The following is a 20,437-nucleotide window of genomic DNA, read 5'->3' on the forward strand; positions in this document are numbered from 1 at the left end:
AAGACCTCTTCAAAGACCCAGTAACACTGCTCTGTGCAGGTTTTCTGTCACTCAGAAAGCATGGAGCTTCTTGACTCAGGCCTTGGAGCTAGCAGATGATAGCTGTGGGCCATCTTCAAGGAACAGCATCTTTAAACAGGTAGGAGTCTGATGCTGCTGTATCTGGATAGGTATGCACCTTTGTGTTTCCATCCAAGATGCAGTTTTTATGTGACCTTGTGTGACACTGCTGTTAACTGAAGACAGTCACATATGCTCTTCTGACCTTGGGATACCCTCTTTTAAGCTGGCATAACAAAAATGGTTTGAGGGCTGAGGGCTGCAGCCGTTCTGTTCTTGCTCAAAACAGACCTTTCTGGCCTTAAGTGCTATATATGTACAGGTGAATTAAGTATGTGTTTGATCTGTGTCTGGCATTGAGACTTGTCTGTACCAAATGATCCCAGCCACTGCCTCGAAGTCTCCCAAGTGGTGGCCATGAGGAAATTGTTCGCTGGGAACTGCTGACTCCTGACCTATGTGCAGAAATTTTCTGCAGCGATGCTAGCCAGCCCTGGACAAAACCATGACAGTGGCTATTCTAGCAATGCACAGCAAAGACAATTGAGTTGCACTGACCAAGAGTGCTCCTTGGGTCAGTTTATCTGCTGGTGTAGATGAAGCCAAAGGCTCTGAGCACTTCACTCCCACTATCTAGTGCCTGTATCCACATAGCACTGACCTGGGCTCTCCCTCATTAAGCTCCAGATGTCTTCGGCTTTCCTGCTGACAACTACTCTCCCAGAGAAAAACTAGAAGATCACTGAAGGTAGGTCAACCCCATGACATAAAGTGTTCTCAGGGTCTAGTCACCATGGTTAACTAACGATGCAAACAGCTCTTCCTGACCGCACTGTTCAATGTTTCATTAGGTGCCAATGACACTGGGATATACCTGCAAGCTCTAGTTCTACCTGCCTCTGCAAAACTTGCAAAGGAGCAGATGATGGTGACAGAGCTGACACTGTCACCCTCACCATTGCTTAACGCCTCCATAACCTGGACCACCACCCCTACTCCTGAGTGCTCCTTGAGGGCCATGGGTCTGGCTTATCCATCACCTGAAGAAACATATCCAGTGTTCATGTAATCCTCTGTGGCTGACTGCAGTACCAGGGGATCTGGCAGACCCTGTTGTGCAAAAGGTGCTGAGCAGTGAACCATTTTTTTGACTGGGGCTGAAGTGGAAAATCTATGTCCCAAAGGCCATGAAGGCTCCATAGGGTGGCATGGAGACCACAACTGACAGTTTTCTTGGAGAAGAGTCACTGCCCTTGGAGGAATGTAAAACTGGCTGGTGGGACACAGGAGACAAAACACTCATCCTCCTTGGTCCAGTTGGGGACTATTCAGGGGGAGGGCAGAAAACTCACCACTACCAGCAGCCCCAAAGGCCCTAGGCATCGCACATTGCCTTTGGCAAGACTACCAGATAAACTTGGGTCACCTGCCAGATGTCTTTGGTGGGATCACGATCCTGTTCTCCCTGGACCTATGATGCAAGGATGAGGAAAGGAGGGAAAACAGAGATCCTGCATGGCCACTTCCCTCATGTTACTACTTGGGTTTTTTGAGGGTGGGAGGAGACAGTTCTTGTGATGTAGATGCATCAATGATTTATACAGTGGCATACAAACATCAGCGTGACAATATTTATACCGTTAAAGGGTTTTGAGATGTGCCAGGGAAAAATTCAAAATAATATAATGAAGAGGCTAGTCAGGGTCTAAATTTGCAGCAGCTGCCCTGACATCAGTAGGATATAAGTCAATCCCCTCAATATCAGTGGACAAAGCCCAGATTTATGCCTTGTAATTCCTCATCATATTGGGTCAGGAAAAGATGGAAGTCAGCATGAATTAAGTGTGGAGGGTCTAAGGAATGAAAGTGGTCCCTTGCCTGAGATTCATTGAACTTAGTGCATTAAACATAGACTGTGATTTAAAATCCCAAATGCCATTTGGCATCCATCTGGTGCCTAGATGATGCCTAAATAAGAGCAGTTTTTCACCCATTACTTCTAAGCAGTCTTCCTGGCAAAAGGACAATGACATATTGTGCTGCTATTGCATTTGCACCAACTTTTCACTAAGTACTGATTTATGTTTATTTAATCACCATTACTGGTTTATATGTTATGCCTCATTTCTTTAAACGGTATGATTCCCCCCCCCCCCCAAAAAAAAAATCAAAGTAAAGGATTTATGATGGAAAATCCATAAAAGGTCCCTTTTGTTCCACCTAATTGAATTTCGCCTCCCGTTACCATTACCTTATTCCTGTTCACAGCACAGAGAATGAAAAGTTTTGGCAAGTTTTTGGGTGAGTACGTCCAAGAAGTTAGAAATCTTGGCCTTTCTTCTGGAAGGTATTGTGTAAGGCAGACATCCTGGACATATCACTGTGCTTTCCCCCTTCCCTTCTGCATCGTTCCTACAGTCAGCCTGAAGTTGTAGCATAGCTGCATTCAAGTATTCTGTAGGGTAGAGTTTCTCAAACCTACATTAGCTCAAAAAGCATTGCTAGATCTCTTTGGCATTTAAATCTTTAAGAAATGGTTCATACAACACTGGCAGTCATTAGGCCTTGATTCTCTGGGTCTATGGTTCAGGAGTGATTCCAACCCTAACAATTACCTGTCAGCATCACATTGCAGCTTTGTACCATGCCTTTCATACCTCATGCCACCATAAGGAGCAGGAGTTCAGTGACTTCACTTAGAGCTGAAGCCCACGTCCACAATTTCCTGCCCCAAAAGGACCGGTTTCCTTTGTGTTTTCTTTTTTAACCATGCTCAAGTAACAAAGAAGTGATCCTTTGTGAGGTAATGGACTAGACAGCCTACATATAAACTTTCTTCTGGAAAGAACATGCTGCTCAGAGAGGTCAAAGGCCCTCAGTTGCCAACAGAAATATAATTTAATGAGTAGGACGCATTTTGAAAAAGAAGTATCTGTGCTCTTGACCTAGCTCCATAAAATGAATAGGAAACTCCCTGTGGTCCTAAGTGCAAAACTGAGATCATTCAGCCCTGGCTCAGCTGCTGTCTGTGTGTGCTACTGAAGTCTCAGGACATGATTTGCATGGGGACTTGGACTTTCAGGTGTTCAGACATGTGAACACCTAGTTTCTCACTTCACAGTACAAGTTTCACAGTAGCCCAGACATACAGAGAGGTACCATCACAGGGAAGGAGGGGTCCTTTACATGAATATTTCTTGTGCCTAAGGACAATGGAAGAGTGGAACGCTGGGACAGTTCTATCATAAATTACCTGGCACATGTTTTGCCGGAGGTTAGGGATGGTTTGCTGGATATTCAGATGCATGTACATATAAATATACCAAGTGGACCCTGTGCACATCCAGCTAAACTTTGAACATGCTGGACACCGACACATCTCACCTGGAGCTAAATCCTGCCAGACTGCATACAAGAGGCATTTATCTAGCTGTATCACCAGCAAGGTGCACACCAACTGCTGTTTGCAGGGCGTGTGTTAGGATGGGCATTTTGCAAAATGCAGCCAGCAGACACAAGACCAAAGGAAGATTTTCAAGGACGAAGAGTTTATGCCACTACTTTAGAGTTATTAGGTCACTTACGTGGCTTCGACCCCATATCACTCATCCAAATAACACAATGATAAAATCCTTTTGCTGGATTAAAAGCATGACTTTGTAAGGTATAAATGAGGTTAGCTCCTCTCTGCAGACATTAGTCTTGGCAAAAGTCTGTCTCATCTCAGGAGTAAGGGCATTCTTATGGATCCAATTAGAGAAAAAACACTGTCTGGCAAGAAAGAACAAAACCTGTAATACTTCTGATTATACAATGGCAGCTAGAATAAAATTTTCTCATATGGGAACATGTGAGCTCAATGTGTAAGGAGAAACTGGGCTTGTCAGACTTAATTAGAGTGAGAGAAATGGCCTATGGTCAGAAACTGCATACATTGTCCACTCCTGGCTTCTGGGGCTGAGCCAGGCTCAGAGGTTGGTGGGACAGCGTGCTGCACCTCACTCGCAGAGGCGGGAGTTCACAACAAGGGCTTCTCCCCGGTGGTGGTAAGAAAACTGTGGACTTCCATTAAAACGTTATCTCACCCTGGTGACTGAGCGATAGAGGTTTCACCTGAAAGTCTCAAAGCGCGCTCTAAATAGCTGTTAGCAATGGGATATGGGCCAGCGTGTTGCAGCGAAATATACACACGCCAGAGGCTGGTTTGGACAGTAAGAGGGCCATCACTGGTAATACATCAGATCCATCCACCTGAAGTACATAAATAGCCGTAATTACATCAGTATCTAAGTGCTTCATAGCACTCTTCTAAGCTAGAGATTTCCTGTTATTCTCAATTTATATGGAGACCTGGGGGACAAGGAGACTATAGGATTTCAGTGGGATCTAGACATTCAGTCACCCTTCCAAGACCTACGCTTGGGGACATGTGTATCATCATGCAAGAATGGCCTCTGAAGGGCTGCCAACCGCCTGTCCACGAGATGGTGGAGCCGGAGTGCGCTTGCGCTGGTTCACTGATCTGCTGCACTCATTTGGGCACCAGAGCTCACACAGGGTTTGGAAGCTGCTTTGCAGACAGTGTAGAAATCAGTGCAGATTTACTGGGAGAGTAGAGTAGCGTGAGAGAGTTGTAGCATCCTCACTGGCACCATGCACTGAATCAAGCATGCTCCTGTGCTCCTGAGTGAAGATCCTGGATCTTGGGGGATCATTCCCCTAACAACAGCTTCCAAGGTGACATCAAACCAATTTTGTTTTCTTTAAGCTTTTGCTGAACTAAATAAATCAACTTGAAGCAGAATCATGAGGTGGCGGAAAAGGTTTAGAGAGAAAGACAGCAAAAGAGACACTGTTACCAACCTGCACTAGAGCAAATGTATTTGAGACAATTCTAACATAGGAGGATTTATCTCATAGATAAAGTGTGAGTGAGGGATTTTTAGGGGCTTTGCTAAAATAAATCTTTCGTTTGTGAGCACAGATAAGTAATTTTATCCAATTCTTGGTAGTTAGCTGCAGGATAATATTCTTTTTTTTTTTCCTTCTTCCATATAATGTGCATATATTTTATGCTTCCCAGGACAGAAGCTGTCCTGAGGAGTGACTAGGGCTTCAATCTCAGCTGAGGTCTCTAAGTGTTGCTGCAAATACAAAAGCAGATAAGTGCATGCCCTCTTCTGCATCAAGCCAAATTTTACTTGTCCTACAGACTCAAGATCTTTGCTTCTGGCAAAAAATCTTTGGGGCGAGGGGAAAGAGAAGCCCATAAAATTCTCAGTCTTCACTTTAAGGGGGTTCTCCCACTTTATGCAAAGGGAAATGGACATATCTTAAAGTGACACAAGAAAATCCCCGCTTCTCACCTGACATGGTTCTTCATGTCATTGTGCTCCCATCTAAAGGGCATCATGTACCCTGCTAAAGACCAGGAAGGGTTATGTCCCTTGGCTCTCTTCTTGAGGCAAATGTACAAGTGGTATCTTGGGCTCAGATGTATGCAATCCTTTGAAATTTGATTTGTCCCCTGGTCCTGTTGCCTGTTATGCAGAATGGCAGTGGGTGGAACTGTCATGTCGATGTCCCCATTGGTGACCGCATGTATTTCGGGAATGCTCTGTAATACAACCTGGCTCATTGTTGACAGCCAGAACTTTCCATGAGGTCCACAGGCTCCTTTTCTTCTCCTCAGCTTTCTTACTTATTAGATGACCAGTAGTGGAACAGGTGTGCCTGGAGTGCAAGGATGTACCACCACACCAAACAGCAAGGTCCAGGCAAAGCAGAAGGCACTTCCTGGGGAAGAGATCTCTTGCCACTGCATGCAGGCTGTCCTTATATATCCATCATTGCCTGGTATATCACCCAAGGGCAAAGATCTGACCAACTTCTAAGCAGGCAGTGTGCCATTGTAACAGATGGGCATAAATGGGGCAGCCAAGAAGCCATTTATGTGCATCTAGTGTGTTTAAGGGTTGGATTCCCAGCCAGGAACGTCGGAGCAGCTGTCCACCCTCAGTTTACGTGCCTATAGTTTAGGGGGATCTGCCATCACTAATCCAGCTTCAGAGCTGGTTTAACTTTCAAAAATTAAAAATAGCATGCACTGCCCCATACAGAGAATGAGTCTTGACCCATTTACATCAAGGGGTTGTGTGGGTGAATGGAGGGGGGCTAGCATCAAAGAACGACAGGGTGGGGAAGTGCGTTGACCTCCATTTGTCTGTTGGGATCTGTTGTGGGATTTTGTTAGGAATGCCCCCACACACCAGCTAGCTCTGGCCACGATGCCCAAGGCAGGATTTGGGCTCTGCTGGAAGGCCTCTGTTCCTCCATGTCGGAGAGGACCAGGTTCTGCTATCCTATTCATCTCAGTCCTACAGCTCCATGCTACACCATGTCAGCAGTGGCTGGTTCTAGTGGTTCAAAATTGATATTTTAAAGCTCTGAATTCTCTGTATTTAAAATTTAATCCTCCTGGCAAATGCCTAAGATCTGGATTCCAAATTGCACCACTGATGGATGCCTCACCCAAGCACTTAATCTCTGCAAGAAAGATGTGCTGCTGTTGCAGAGGTGTGGATGTGGCTCTTCACAGGGAAGGAATAAGATTTTCCCTGAGTATAATTATCACATTTTTAGGCATCTTTGAAGGCTCAGAGTGATAACTAATAAAGGATTTAGATGGGAAAAGGTCAGTCACCTAAGAACCTGCCTTAGATTCTTAGCTAGTAGAGAGGGATCCAGACCTGTGAGTTGGAGCTGTGGCTTATATACTTCACAGATCACTTAAGAAAGAGTGTGGACCAGTCAACATAAGGGGAACCACTCTAATTAACCCCAAGGAAAGGCTAAATATGGGTCTGTGTTTTCAATCTTGCACCTCCTGAAACTTGGGGCAGTGATAGCCCACTGATTAAAGCATCTCAATTCAATGCTCTATCCAAAGCATGGACATCCTTACATCTCAACCTATATGACATACATATGTGTAAAATATTACCAGTGCCTGGGTTTTATCCTTTTTCCTCCTCTTGTAAAAGGTTATCCTCCAGCCACTGGGATATAAGGGGAAGCTGGCTGTACCCTTACATCCCAACTGGTCTGAGCGAAAGCTTGCCCCAGGACATCTGCTCAGAGCAGTGGTTGTCCCCTACCAGGTTTCAGCCTGGCAGAAAGGTTGTTGTTGGAAATGTAGCGGACAGTACAAGACGAAATGTTTAGGGGGAAGCTTTGGAGTTATAGCCGAGGGACTCAGTGGACCTACATTTTGCACATAGGCACACCTTACACACCTGGACTCATTTGGAATCCGGATTCGCAAACATGCTGTGATCCTAATAGGATTTCAACTTTGAAATCTTACCGGGCATCTTTAGGTGCCACAAATGTTGCAAAAAATTGATCATGAATTACCCAAACTCCTATTTTTCAAAGTTACTTGAGTTTCGTGACTTGAGATTTAGGGCATGGCTGCACAAACAAGTCATCGCAGAGTGAGCCAGGGGATGGCTTTATTTCACCTCACTAACTGTGGGTAAATGCTTGCTCTTACCCATGACAGGGTGTGAGGTAGATCAAAGCAGTTGGGGTTAGCTGTCACACCAGAGCATTCCACAGTCAGCCATCGTGATGTGGCCCACGGTCTGTACACCAGGTCTTCTCCTGTTTGCGGCGTTGTCCGTGGAAACGTGCTGGTATAGTTGTGGCTTTACCTTCCAAGTCACATAGATGCAGCTGGAAATTTTTTCCATCATCCAAAACATCTTATCTTTTCCACCTTTCTCCTTCTCTGTGGTATTACTTATTTTCCAGTTTTTCAGCACTGTAAATTAAGTCTCATAAAGTGTATGAATTTGGAGCTCATATGAAAGATATGCAGAAAAATGTTGAATTGTGTCTTGGCATCTTCCAGGGGCCCCTGTGCACACCGCAGTGTTACGCAGTATTTGCAGCTTACAAGCGACCTGTTGGGATATGCCCAGTACAGTGTGGTTATCACAGCCATGACAACTAGCACACCTAATTGTGGTATGTGAGTTCTGCTGAATCACTGGGTTTCATCCCATAGTCTGTGAATAGCATGTGTCTATCTGAGTGTTTTCCCTCTTTACTGAGAGGAAAGGGCATTTTGGAGTGTATTGCCTCTCTGCAAAATAGTTGTACACAACATTTAAGTAGTTACTTCTTTGGGGTGCTCTAGTGATGATAATTTGCCCTGTTTTTCTTGATTGGTGACGTTCTTCTAATTCCCCTCTCATAATCTCAGCATATTTTATTCACCATCTGTAAACACTGTGTCCCTGTAAACCAGGGAGAATAATTTCTGGAAATGCACACCTGGAAACAGCGTTATTAACACTGAAACAACAAGCAGAATAGGAAGAAAGGGGAACATAACATGTATAAATGCTAATTTTGCAGAGTAATAACTCTATGTTAAACCAGAGTAACTGTTAAAACCTATTGTTACCTGTGATATTTTATGTATTCAATATTTTTATTCAGGTGATGCCACGGCATCCTGAAGATGGACAAGGGCAAGATTTTGGTAGACAGCTAGTAACCCAGGAACGCAGGAGCTCTCACAACATAGGATTTACCCAGTCTCCAGCTGCTGCCTAAACAAATGGTCTAATTTGTGATATTCTTTATGAATCTCATGTCACATGAAATTCTTCTTAAAAGCACAACTCACGGAGTTAAAAACGAGGCAAGAGTAAAAATGAGTATGATATAAAAATGAGCGAGATGCATCATAGAGGTTCATGATTGTTTAGGACAACATATGACCTTACTTGAAGCAGGGACGGTTACCCTCCTCTTCCTCATCCTCAGCTTTCACCATTAGTCTTGCTTCCCCTCTTGCTGGCTGAGCAGATTTCTGCCTCTGTTAATGAGAGCACTTTCACCAGAAATGGCTGTGAATCTCTCACTTTGGTGGGGTGGTTAGGACTGTTTTCTGGAGGAATTATGACTACTTAATTTGGGAGAAGCATGGGAAAAGTCAGAGTTATTCTCCACCCAGGCTGGAGCAGGGATGTCTGCGGCACCAGCCTATCCTGCATCCTCTGGCTTCTGCTGGCAACATAGCCGTGCCGGTGTTGGCATCCCCTGACATTCCCCAGCCTTGGCATCTGGACCACTTGGGTTTGGCATATGAAGAAAAGACCTCTGTTACAACAAAGCAGAATAAGGCTTTTCTTTCAGGAACTTTCTGGACTTTCCCTGTTCCCCAGTCACTATAACGCTCCAGCAAATACTTTGTGAGACAGCTTTTGCGCTGCTTCTAGGAACACACGGAATATTCAACCAAAATATCATGCGTCGTCTGTTTGACCTCTTGGCATTTGTTGACATAAGTTTACCTCATAGCTACTATTTTCCTAATAAATTCTGTTTAGGGTTTGTTTTTCAAGCTTAAATGGAAAATCCCAAATTGTGTCATGACAAGAGTAAACACTCTTACATGTTGAACGTGTTCTGTTTTCCATTGCTCTGCTGCCAATGTCTGGGGGTGAAAAAAGGCCCAAACAGGCTGAGTGTCAAGAGTGGAGTAGAAGTAGGCGGCAGCCAACTTGGAGTCTGGAGCTTGTGTGTTGCTGCAACAGATAAGTCACTATTGTCCTGATCCATCCACAAAGGATCAATAATCAAAGCTTTTTCCTTAATCGACAAATGCAGCTATCCCTGCCCTGAGAAGCTGCTGGAAGGAATGTTCTTCAGTGAAAGAAAGATGATTAGCTTGTACAGTGCTGGGCAGACCACAACAAGTTTGAAGAGGTGTGCATCTTGCACATCTGTGTGCTGGACACCTCTGGACCATTGTGCTTGGAGAAGTGGTGGTGCAGCAGAGTTCCCTGGGTTTTTACCATTTGAATCTGAGCTCTGTCTCTTTGCAAGTCTGAACTCAGAGCAGCATTTCAGGGAAGTGAAGGCATTAAATTCCAGAAAGGCCTTGGGAACGTGGCTGGATGATGAGGTTCCTGAATTCAGCACGCAGGTTCTGCTGAGATGCTCCAAACTTCACCCCAGCTGCTACCTGACACAGCAGGTGCCTAATTTTCTGTCAGAAAGACTAAGCAAACCTGCCAAGCCCTGGCAGAGCTAAGATACCTGGAGATGTGCATGAACCTCAAGGGATTCCCATACCAGCCATTCCTCTCCCTCTCTTGCCTATGAACCAAAGCACAGGGGTATTCAGATAACCAGGGGCATGGGCTTCAGAGGTCAGCTGAGTGACTCGTGTGGTCATGCAAAGACCCTCCTCTCCAGCTCATCTGAAGCTCACGCTTTGTTTGCAAGATCAGATAGCCGTTAAGCTATTGGAGTGATGCACCCCTATTGAAGTTTTCACCCTTTCTGTACACACTTAAATATACATCAGGTCGGGGGAGACAAGGAGAGATGAGCTGGAGGAGGAACATTATTTTCAAATCTCGGATTCAGTCTCCTGCATTTCAGGTGTGTGTTTTCACCCCCTGGCTATATAAGAGAGTTGGAGGGAAGGCAGACCAACCTTGAAGACTTTACAGTAGCAGAGGATTCACAGCTGAGTTATGTACCTAACTGCACAGCAATATTTAATTTGCTTTGTTGATTTTATCCCCCATACTACTAAGATCTGCCTTCACATTTAAGTGCAAGTTTTAAGCTGTGGAGTGTTTCTTCTAGACACATCCTAGATCCAAGCTAGTGTATATAAAATCAGAATACAGCCTTAAAAGGCTGATTTTTTGAGACAGACTTTCTTTTCACTTATACCATTCTTACCCCACAATTTCAGCGGAGAACTCCTCATTTGTCCTGCGGGGAGGGGAGAATTGTTTTTTCTGCATGGAGCCAACTTTGAGGTCTGACCGATGAACACAGGTTCAAGCATGCTGTGTCCTCACCACTGTGATTTACCGGGCCCTTCTGAAGAGGCAGGATGACATCTAAGATCTCACTTGTGAGAAATCTCAGTGCAGTTGAAATAAGTGAAAAAACTTCTGTCAGTTTTCCACCGGGAGTCCTTCACTGCTGGAACCTCACCCTTTCCTTGCTGCAAAGTGAAGTGATATAAGATTCCCTAGTTCCCTGTGGCCACGATGCCTATGGACAGTACAAAATGTTAACAGTTCGGTTGGTGAGCTACGACAGCGGCTTCCAGTGCTGAGCAGGTTTGTTTTACTGCTACCTCCTCCCACACCTTTTGCTGATCCATCCACATGTAGACTAATGCCTACATTGTTATTGTCTCCTTGCTTCTCTATTTCATGGAGATCTTTCATGAAGACACTTGGTCCTTGCAGCGCTTAGACATTACCATAACAGAAATTATTTCTGCTAATAATGATATCATTGTTAATGTTACTACATATGTCATACAGAGAAAGATTTCTAATTGCTGAAAGCAATTAAACCTCAATAACAGGAATACGAAAATATCTTAAACGCTAATGTGGTCCAGACGTTCATGTTGAAATGAGAATCATCTTGCAGAGATGTCTTACTGGGAAGAAATTGAGGCAGCTTCGAGAAGAATTCGCTCAATGCTTTTATGTGTAGGGAGTTACTGGAGGTGGGGGACTGAGTTATCTCCTTCCATGCCTGCAAAAGGGCCTGATTTCTCACAAGGTGAGTTTTCAGATAACTCTTTCTCAAGCTGGGCATGGCACAGCTGAGTTTCGCAAAACTGCTAGTCACTTCAGAAACGTTTGGCTCTGGGGTCTGTCCTGAAAGCTTTTCTTAATGCATCCAAAGATAATCTCAAGTCTGCCAGAAGGACCTTGGAGCCAAAATACTAACCTTTCATTTTTTATTTCTGTCTCCACCAAGTTTAGTTGTGCTCTTAGGTAAGAAGTGACTTGCTTCTGCTGGAAGCTGCTTTGCTCAAGCCTTGCACCGCACGTGCCCAAGTGTTTTTGCAAGGAGAGAAAAACCAGCTCCACACCAGACTGGCTGCTTAAGGAAAGCAGGAAGGTGGATAGCAGCTAAGGAGCTTTTTAACACTCCAAGAGTTCTGTCTGTTTTTTCTCTTCACTGAGCGAGCTGATTGGCATCCAAGACACATTCAATCATGCTCTGCAAAAAGGCAATATTTTAACAACTAAATGGTTCATTCACCTAAAAAACTCACATTTTCCAAGAAAACATGCCAAGCTGGGTTTGAAAATCTATATGCAAATGGATCATGGGATATGTGTCATAATTTCATGACTTTCTGTGACACTTATTGTGAGGATAGCAACATGCTTTTGTGTATTAACGCAGTGACTCATCCATTTTCCAGAAAACCTTACCTATGGTAGATAAGACAAGTACAGATGTAAAATACAGGGTTACTTATGTCATCCACATGCAAGTCCAGCTGTTTCCGGATGGAAAGCTGCCATAGTTTCACAGTTCATAACACCAGTGTGTAAAATTTTAGAGCTGAAATTGTATTTCTCCCACATACTGACTGCTGTAGATGTTGTCACAAGCTGCATGACATTTACAGGTGTGTGACGAGGTGAGCAAGGGGATGTTGACTTCACCTGTTAGTAGAAGGTGACCAGCCAAACACTGCCTATAAAGCAATCTTGCATCAGCGGCTTGACTCACCTTCACTATTCCAGCTCTTCCCAAATAAGATCTTTAACACGTGAGCTTCCACTAGGCTGGATTTTCCATACGTGCATTAAGGAAAAGAGCATTTAACAAAGATGCTCCTTAGAAAAGCAAAGGAAGAGTTCATCGAACCAGGTAGGTGAGGATAGTGATTGAACTGGAAAAAACCTAGATAAATATAGGCACATACCATACCAGTTACTAATAAAATCACAAATAATCAAGCACCAATACTGGCACAGAGTGGAAGAAAACATGGAGTGTGGGATCAGGTGAGAAGAAAGCCAACACTTAAACAGACCTGCATAAATAGCTTGTTTAACTGGACAGAAGGATCCCGACCGATGCAAAAGTAACAAGAGAGTAACTGCAAACATTGGGATTAAGGAGGCGTGAGCAGGGAGGAGGAGGCAAAAAAGGGCAGTGTTAAGAAAAATGGGAGCAGAGTTATAGAAAAGGAATGTGGAAAACTGAGAGTGTAACAGGAGAAATAATGAGATCCGGGGCAGAAACCCAACCTACAGGGGAGTTGCACCCCATTTCATGGCACAAAATTTGGTTTGAAATGGTTGTTTTGCAAATAATATATTATAAAAGACCTAAAATAGCAACACTTTAGGATGGCAGTGGTCCATGTGGTCCTCCTATCCACTGTATCTGTCCACCATGGGACATGTTTTCCCTCCAAATGCCAGGCTGACTCATGCTTTAATGTGTTTTCAGTTGCACAACTGCTTTTGGATTTCTGTGAAGCATGCAGACATTTCTTTCAACCTCTGGCCTTTGCTGCTGTTTATGAGCTTTTGAAGGTGGTGTTTTGCATGTTTGAGTCAGTGAGAGTCAGACCCCATGACCCTGTGGGCTGGAGAGGACCCTTCTCCTGGCTCACCCAGGGACTATCAGCTCCATTTAACAATATAAATGTCCAAGGGCCAAATTCAGTGCCACCGGAGGCAGTGGGAAGGTTGCCACCAGTTCAAATGGATCTAGATCTCAGAGCCAAAAGTTTCTTTGAACCAAGATAGGGAGACACTTGCACTCTGTCCAACTCATGGAGGCTTGTGTTTTGTGATTCATTTCCCTTTTTCAGTACATCAATGAAGAAGGATGGCCTTTCAATATCAACATCCACAGGATGTGTATAGTTAGCATGAGACTTGTGCTCCTTACAAATTATATGCACTTAAGAACTGAAGTCATTTAAAGCCAGACAAGTTCCTCTTAAAATGACAGCTCTTAACCAAAGGGCTCTTGAAGATTGAACTTGCTGTTTCTTGAAGAGAAAGAGCCAGAAGCAGAGGTCAGTGGGATCCAGAAGAGTTTTTCCACTTCCAAGAAAAAAGCGAGACAGAAAATTGAATGACATTCCTTCACAATGAAGAGGGGGCAGATCAGAGGTCTCCTGACCCCCCCATCTCTGCTGAGTCTCAGCCTGCAGCCTGCTTGGCCCAGGGGCATCCTCACCAGACAGCCTGGGTGCATGGTGGTGGGCCAGGGGAGAGCTGGCAAGGCTGTTTCTTGTGAGGGAACATAGGAAGTGGCAGCTGTTTGGGACAGGGTGGGAAGATCAAGCAGTCAGGGAAGTTTGTGCCTGCAGCAGGTTTGCCTCCCTAGAAGCTATGAAGAATAACTCAATCAAATGGAAAAAAAAAAAAAAAAAAAGGACAAGAAGAAACATCCAGAGACAAAATGAGAAAAGAAGCCGAAAAGTCATTTGCAAGAAGCAATTTTATTTGACTTCCAGTTCTAATGCTTTTTTTTTTTTTTTTTTTGCATTGGCTACTCTTTTCTTTGAGCACCCTGAGCATCATTAAAAGTCCATTTATTTCACTAGCTTGTGCATCAGGCTAATTATATCCTGTGCACAGCATGCTTGGACTTGACAACCCAAAAGGGACAGCTAGAACTGGATTCGTTAAAAAGAGTTTTTCTTTTTATAGCACTATAAAAAATAATGATACAGTTCAGTCCCAAACTTCCAATAACCAAATTTGTATGGCACAAAATCCTTTCCCCCGAATTTAGACTTCCTAGTCAAAGCTTCAAAGATTTTTCTCTCCTGTATTTTCTCTGTCTCTCCACCAGTCTCAGAGGACGTCAGGTCACTGCCCCATCTAAAGGTGTCCAGAATGAATTAGCCTGTACAATTAAATTCTTGTTTTTCTATCAACAGTAATGCCTGGGGTTGGCCAAAACTGCATAACGGATTCAGGAACACATTGATTTAAAAATAACATTTAATTCTGATATAATATGGCTCTGAGGCCCTTTTCAGTGAGATACTTTAAAAACATAAATGTAGGCAGTACTGGCCTCGAAAGAATTTATGTGCTGGAGGCTCTGATCCTACCGATATAAATCTGTGCCTAGATGGAGGACTCTTTATCTTGCAGAAAGTTCAGTACTGCTAATGATTATTGAGCCAGAAATGACCCCATTTAAATCTCAGCTCCCTGGCTGAGTTTGTGAGGCTGACAACTCCCCTGATCTGTAAACAGAGCGAAGCAAGCTGCTCATGAACCAGATATCCGCAATGGCACTTTTACAGCCATTTTTTTCTGATTGCAGCTGTGCCATAAATAACCTGAGCTATCCCTCTTTAATAATTGTTTAGGAACTGGAAGCATAACTAACAATTTCCAAGTAACAAGACTTTCACTTCTAACAGGATGGAAGAATATAAGAATTCGGGGCGTGACTGAGAAATGTCATCCCACAACTGTGTACCCTGGCGGTTTTCCAAAGGCTCTTCGCTGGCCTAGCATTGCTCCATTTCTGTGCGTGTACCACTCGGATGTCGCCATGGGAGCAGATTTTGCCTAATACAAGGCTGTTTCATAAATCCTGTCCCTAAATGTATTCTGCATATGTTTTGAACCGATTATGTGAAAGCATGAGCAGCGTCCTCTATTCCCGGTCACCCCTGAGCAGAAGCTGCCCTGAAGTCATCAGACCCTTGATGTATGAAAGACATACCCCAAAAAACCCAGACTTCTCAACATTTGCCTATAAATATGCTCGAGTCCTCGTAGAGGAAGGTTCCCTCTGGCACGAGCTGGCTCGCTCCGAGTCCACAGCCATGCAACCACCGAATAGCAAGATGGTAACAAAAGTGCCCTGGAGGGAACGTAGACGGAGAGGGTGTCCGACAGACACAGAGCTGAACCGCAGACTTGTTTCAGACAGACCAAGGAGAAACAAAGAGCTGCTGGAAACAAAAAGCTTTCGTTAACTTGTTACATAGCTGGATTTGAGGACAAAATTTACCAGCGGAGGTTGGAAGGGTATTTATACTGGGTATGTATTAGCATAGCACCAAGAGGTCTCGTTTTAAATTCCAGACATTGGGTTTTAACTCAAAAAGTATTCATGGCACCTTTCCTCTTCACTTTCCACCAGTTCTTTGACAGAAAATCTTTCTCCTCCTGGGAAGAACTAGCAGCACAATTCCTTTCTGTCCCAAATATTTGTTGGAATGACCTCCCATTTCAGAAACCAAAGAAAAAAAAAAATCATTAAAGATGTCTAATTAATTAATATTAGCTTTGATATTAGCCTCCCCTATAAGCAGCACCCTTTCTTACAAAGAGTAAGCTTTCTTACCCTATGATAAGAAAACAAGTTATTTAATCAATATATTTTCCAGCGTACGTGTTCTTTGGCAGAAACTTTAAATTGTCTCTTTTGAGCGCGTGTGTGTCTCTGCGCGGATATGCGTATGTGTAAGCGTTCCTGTTTCAGAAAACAGAGTTGTTGGACATGGATAGGAATGTGTCTGGCATCTTTAGAAGAAAGACTCAGAAGGAAATCAGTATTTCAGCGAGTTTTGCAAGATATCCAGCTCTGACTATTTTGCGGTTAACTTTCCATTCCAAAATTGCTAATGGTGAGCTGTCCAGACCATGTCTCTTACCAAAGAATTTTGGAATCGTGAGAAAACAATGAGTTAGCCGTTAGGAAAGATTAACCTCCCAATCTTAATCCTTCCAACTATCGCTTTACATAAAAAGGGCATTCATGTCTAAATCACTGCTAAAGACTCTTGGATAAATTTCTCTCTAGCCTAATTCCACTGAAACTGTCACTGCTACATCAAATACATGGTGATTTAATGTGAGCTGGCTACAGTTATTATTGCAGTAGTGTTAGAATCGCCATCTAATATTGGAGTCTTGTTACTGCTACTACGCACTGTATTTACACAGAGAAAACTTTAAAGCTGAGCAGACAAGACAAAGAAATGCAGAGAAAGGAAATATTTTTATACTTTAAGCAATAAAGACTCAAACTGAGAAGATGATTTGTCCGCAAATGTATAAAGAATTTGGGAATGAATATGAAGCAAACCCAGCTTTGATAAAGCCTACACCATCTCTCCCTATTGCTTTCCAAAGCACATTAGTGCTTAATTTATTGTGGAAAGGGCAAGCTGTCCCTTCTGATTTCACCGGTGCATCCACAACCAGAACAAAATGTAACAATTCAGAATAATTGAATAAATCGTTTCCCAGAAGAAGTCTGCTGGCAATCCCTTGTATCAATAACATTTTAGGCTTAGGAGCAAAAAGGTGCTTAGTGCCTGTCACTTAGGCATTTTAATCCCTGCTGCTTTCCTAAACAGGACCTAGACTCCTCAATATATTTTTAGTTCTCAGGCTCCAGGTTTTAAAAGTTAGAAATAAAAATATTTATCAAGCTGGGTTTTTTTTCTTTGGGGGGGGTTTGTTTGTTTGTGTTTTTTGTTGTGGGTGGTGGTGGTTGGTTTTTTTTAACATTAAGAAGCTAGCCCTGTTTTGTTCAGGAACCTACTTGGTAAATACATGTCCAACCACTATCAGTGCTAAACCACCTCACTGATGACATAAAGTTGGCAGTTACAACCTTGACATCCTCTATCCGTATGGTCGCATAAAAAATCTGTGCACTTTAACCCGTGATTGTGCAAACTATGGAGACAGCAGCTGAATCCTCATGCGATGGCAGCTTCATGCCAGCAAAATTGCGGTTTGGTGGTTCCAGATCTGGTGGTGAGACAGCAGCCAGCTGTGTTAGTGCACTAACTACATATGTCTATCCTGTGAAATTTGCCTGTTGATTGTCTGAATGCAGCTTTCAATTATCACATTTTAGAGAGGGGAAAAATTGGCCAAAAAAAAGTCCATCTCACCCAGGTTTGCATTCTAGGCTGCTGTCAGTGGTTTGGATGGTGCTGAGCCCAACAGCTCAAGGGACTAACACTGACTGCATTAAAACCACCACAGAAACCCAGACTGGTGCGATAGGAAGGATAGGGCAGCATGGAGGGATGCACGCCTTACACTGCTGGCTCTGCAAAATGAGATTTTTGGCACGAAGACTCAACAGCTGTAACTATTCCAGTTGCAGGTTTGCCTCTGGCACCAAGCGTTGCGGTTCTTTAGCCAGCACAAGTGGTCAGCACTGTCCTTGACAAGAAAAACAAGCTCATAACAGGGACTAAGAGTTTGCAAGTGTTACGAACAGAGGTGAAGGGAGAGGTTTTTTGGCATTTTAGAACCTCCCCACCCTTGCAGTGTACCAAATAAAATCCTGTGTATAGAAAGAAAAGAAAGGACCATCTGGTTCTTAAAAGCTGCTGTGCTGCCAGGATAACAAGCTGGTTAAAATCACTTTGATTCTGCTCTTTTTGCCACATTTTCTCTCCCCAAAGTGCCAGGTGACTCTTTCCTCTCTCCTTATCATGGTGATGACTAGCACGATGGGATGCCATGCCACTGAGAGGAAGATGAGGTCCCTTTCTCTGTTCCAAGTCCTTCTGGTTGCATGCCGTGTCCAGGGCCTCATCTGCATCACACAGTGGGGCAAAGCAAAATGACCTTTCAGGCACTTTGGAAGAGGCCATAAAACATCTGCACTCTTCAATTGTCAAATGCAAGATTTGCAGTTTTGAGGGGTTTCTTAGTAGGCAATTTCTGTGTTCTAAGATTTTGAACGCTAATGAAGGCAGCTAATGGGTATTGAAAGGACTGAAAGGGTAAAAAACTCACTGAACAGCTGGGCCCAGAGGGTGGTGATCAGCAGCATAAAGTCTGGTTGGAGACCAGCAACTAGCAGTGTACCATGGGGGGGGTCAATACTGGGTCCAGTCCTGTTTAAATCTTCATTAATGATCTGGATGATGAGGCAGTGCGTACCATCAGCAAATTTGCCAGAGGGTTGTGCTGCTATCCAGAGGGACCTCCACAGGCTGGAGAAATGGGCCAAGAGGAACCCCATGAAGTTCAACAAGTTGAAGTGTAAAAACCTGCACCTGGGGAGGAACAACCCCATGCACCAGCACATAAATCAGAAATGTGCCCTTGCTGCAAAGGAGGCTGATGGTATCCTGGGCTGCATCAGGAGGAATGTTGCCAGCAGGATGAGGAAGGTGGTCCTTCCCTCTACTCAGCACTGGTGAGGCCACACTTGGTGTACTGGGTCTAGTTCTGGGCTCCCCAGTACAAGAGAAACATGGACATAGGGGAGATAGTCTAGTGAAGGTCCACGAAGATCCTTAAGGGACTGCATTATCTCTCCTATGAGGAAAGGATGAGAAAGCTGGGGCTTTTTAGCCCCAGAAGAAGAGAAGGCTCAGGGGGATCTTATCAATGTACATAAATACCTGAGGGGAGGGTGCAAAGAGGAAGGAGCCAGGCTCTTTTCAGTGGTGCACAGTGACAGGACCAGAGGCAATGGGCACAAACTGAAACACAGGAGGGTCCCTCTGAACATCAGGAAACATTTTTTATCTGTGGGGGTGACAGAGACTGGCACAGGTTGCCCAGGGAGGTTGTGGAGTCTCCACCCTTGGAGATATCCAAAACTGTCTGGACACAGTCCTGGTCATCCAGCTCCAAGTGGCCCTGCTTGAGCAAGGGAGCTCAACAAGACAGTCTCCTGAGGTCCTTTCCAACCTGAACCAGTTTGTGATTCTGTGACTGGCCAGCTAGAAGACTCTTGCATGGTTTTACAGCTGCCAACTGTGCTGTGTTGGTACCCTGGTCCTGGGGGAGGTGTCTGGAGTCTCTTTATCCTTGAGGGCATTTGGGGAAATGCAGTGCACAGCAGGGCTTGCTTCTTTTTCTGAAAAAATAAAAAGCATTTCATGTACAATACTGCTCCCCATCTTCTGGCTCACACTGATGATGGGTTTATTAGCAACGACCTAATTTCTGTGATGTAAAGGCTGTGGTCAGCATTCTCTTGCCTTCCCAGGAGGTAAAGGTGAAACAAGGACTTTTTTTTCAGGATGTTTCCCAGTTCCCTCTTGCTGTAAGTGTACCTGCTTTGGGCTGCTATGCTCACTGCAGAGTGTCTCCAGCTGAAGAAATATCTCTTGTGACAGCAGGATGAAGGACATGTCAGGAAGCACGGGAGATAAATGGCACAGCAGCTATGCTAATGTGCTTGCTGATAATGTAATCAGAGAGCTAAGGCCCATTTACTTCATTGCTGAATGAAGCAAATCAAAAAAGGCAGCTTCTCTAGGCGATGTACACTACTGTGTCAACAAAAATTATCCAGATGGGAGTTTATTTTGCCACATCACTTGATGTTTTTTAAAGGAATTGGAAAAAATTATTAATATCTTGACTGCTTTGTTGGATTTCTTATTGTATTTGGGTGCAGTGAGCAGCATTTCCCGGCCAAATGATTTTTAAGATGGTTATTGTCTGTTGAAAAAAAAGGAAGAGAAGAAAAATAAAAAAGTGTGTTTAATTTTCTGGAGCTATTACTACCATCTAGGCTTCAATTACACCTGCAA

The sequence above is a fragment of the Grus americana genome, chromosome 4 (genome assembly GCF_028858705.1).
Source record: "Grus americana isolate bGruAme1 chromosome 4, bGruAme1.mat, whole genome shotgun sequence".
NCBI classification, from domain to species: Eukaryota; Metazoa; Chordata; class Aves; order Gruiformes; family Gruidae; genus Grus; species Grus americana.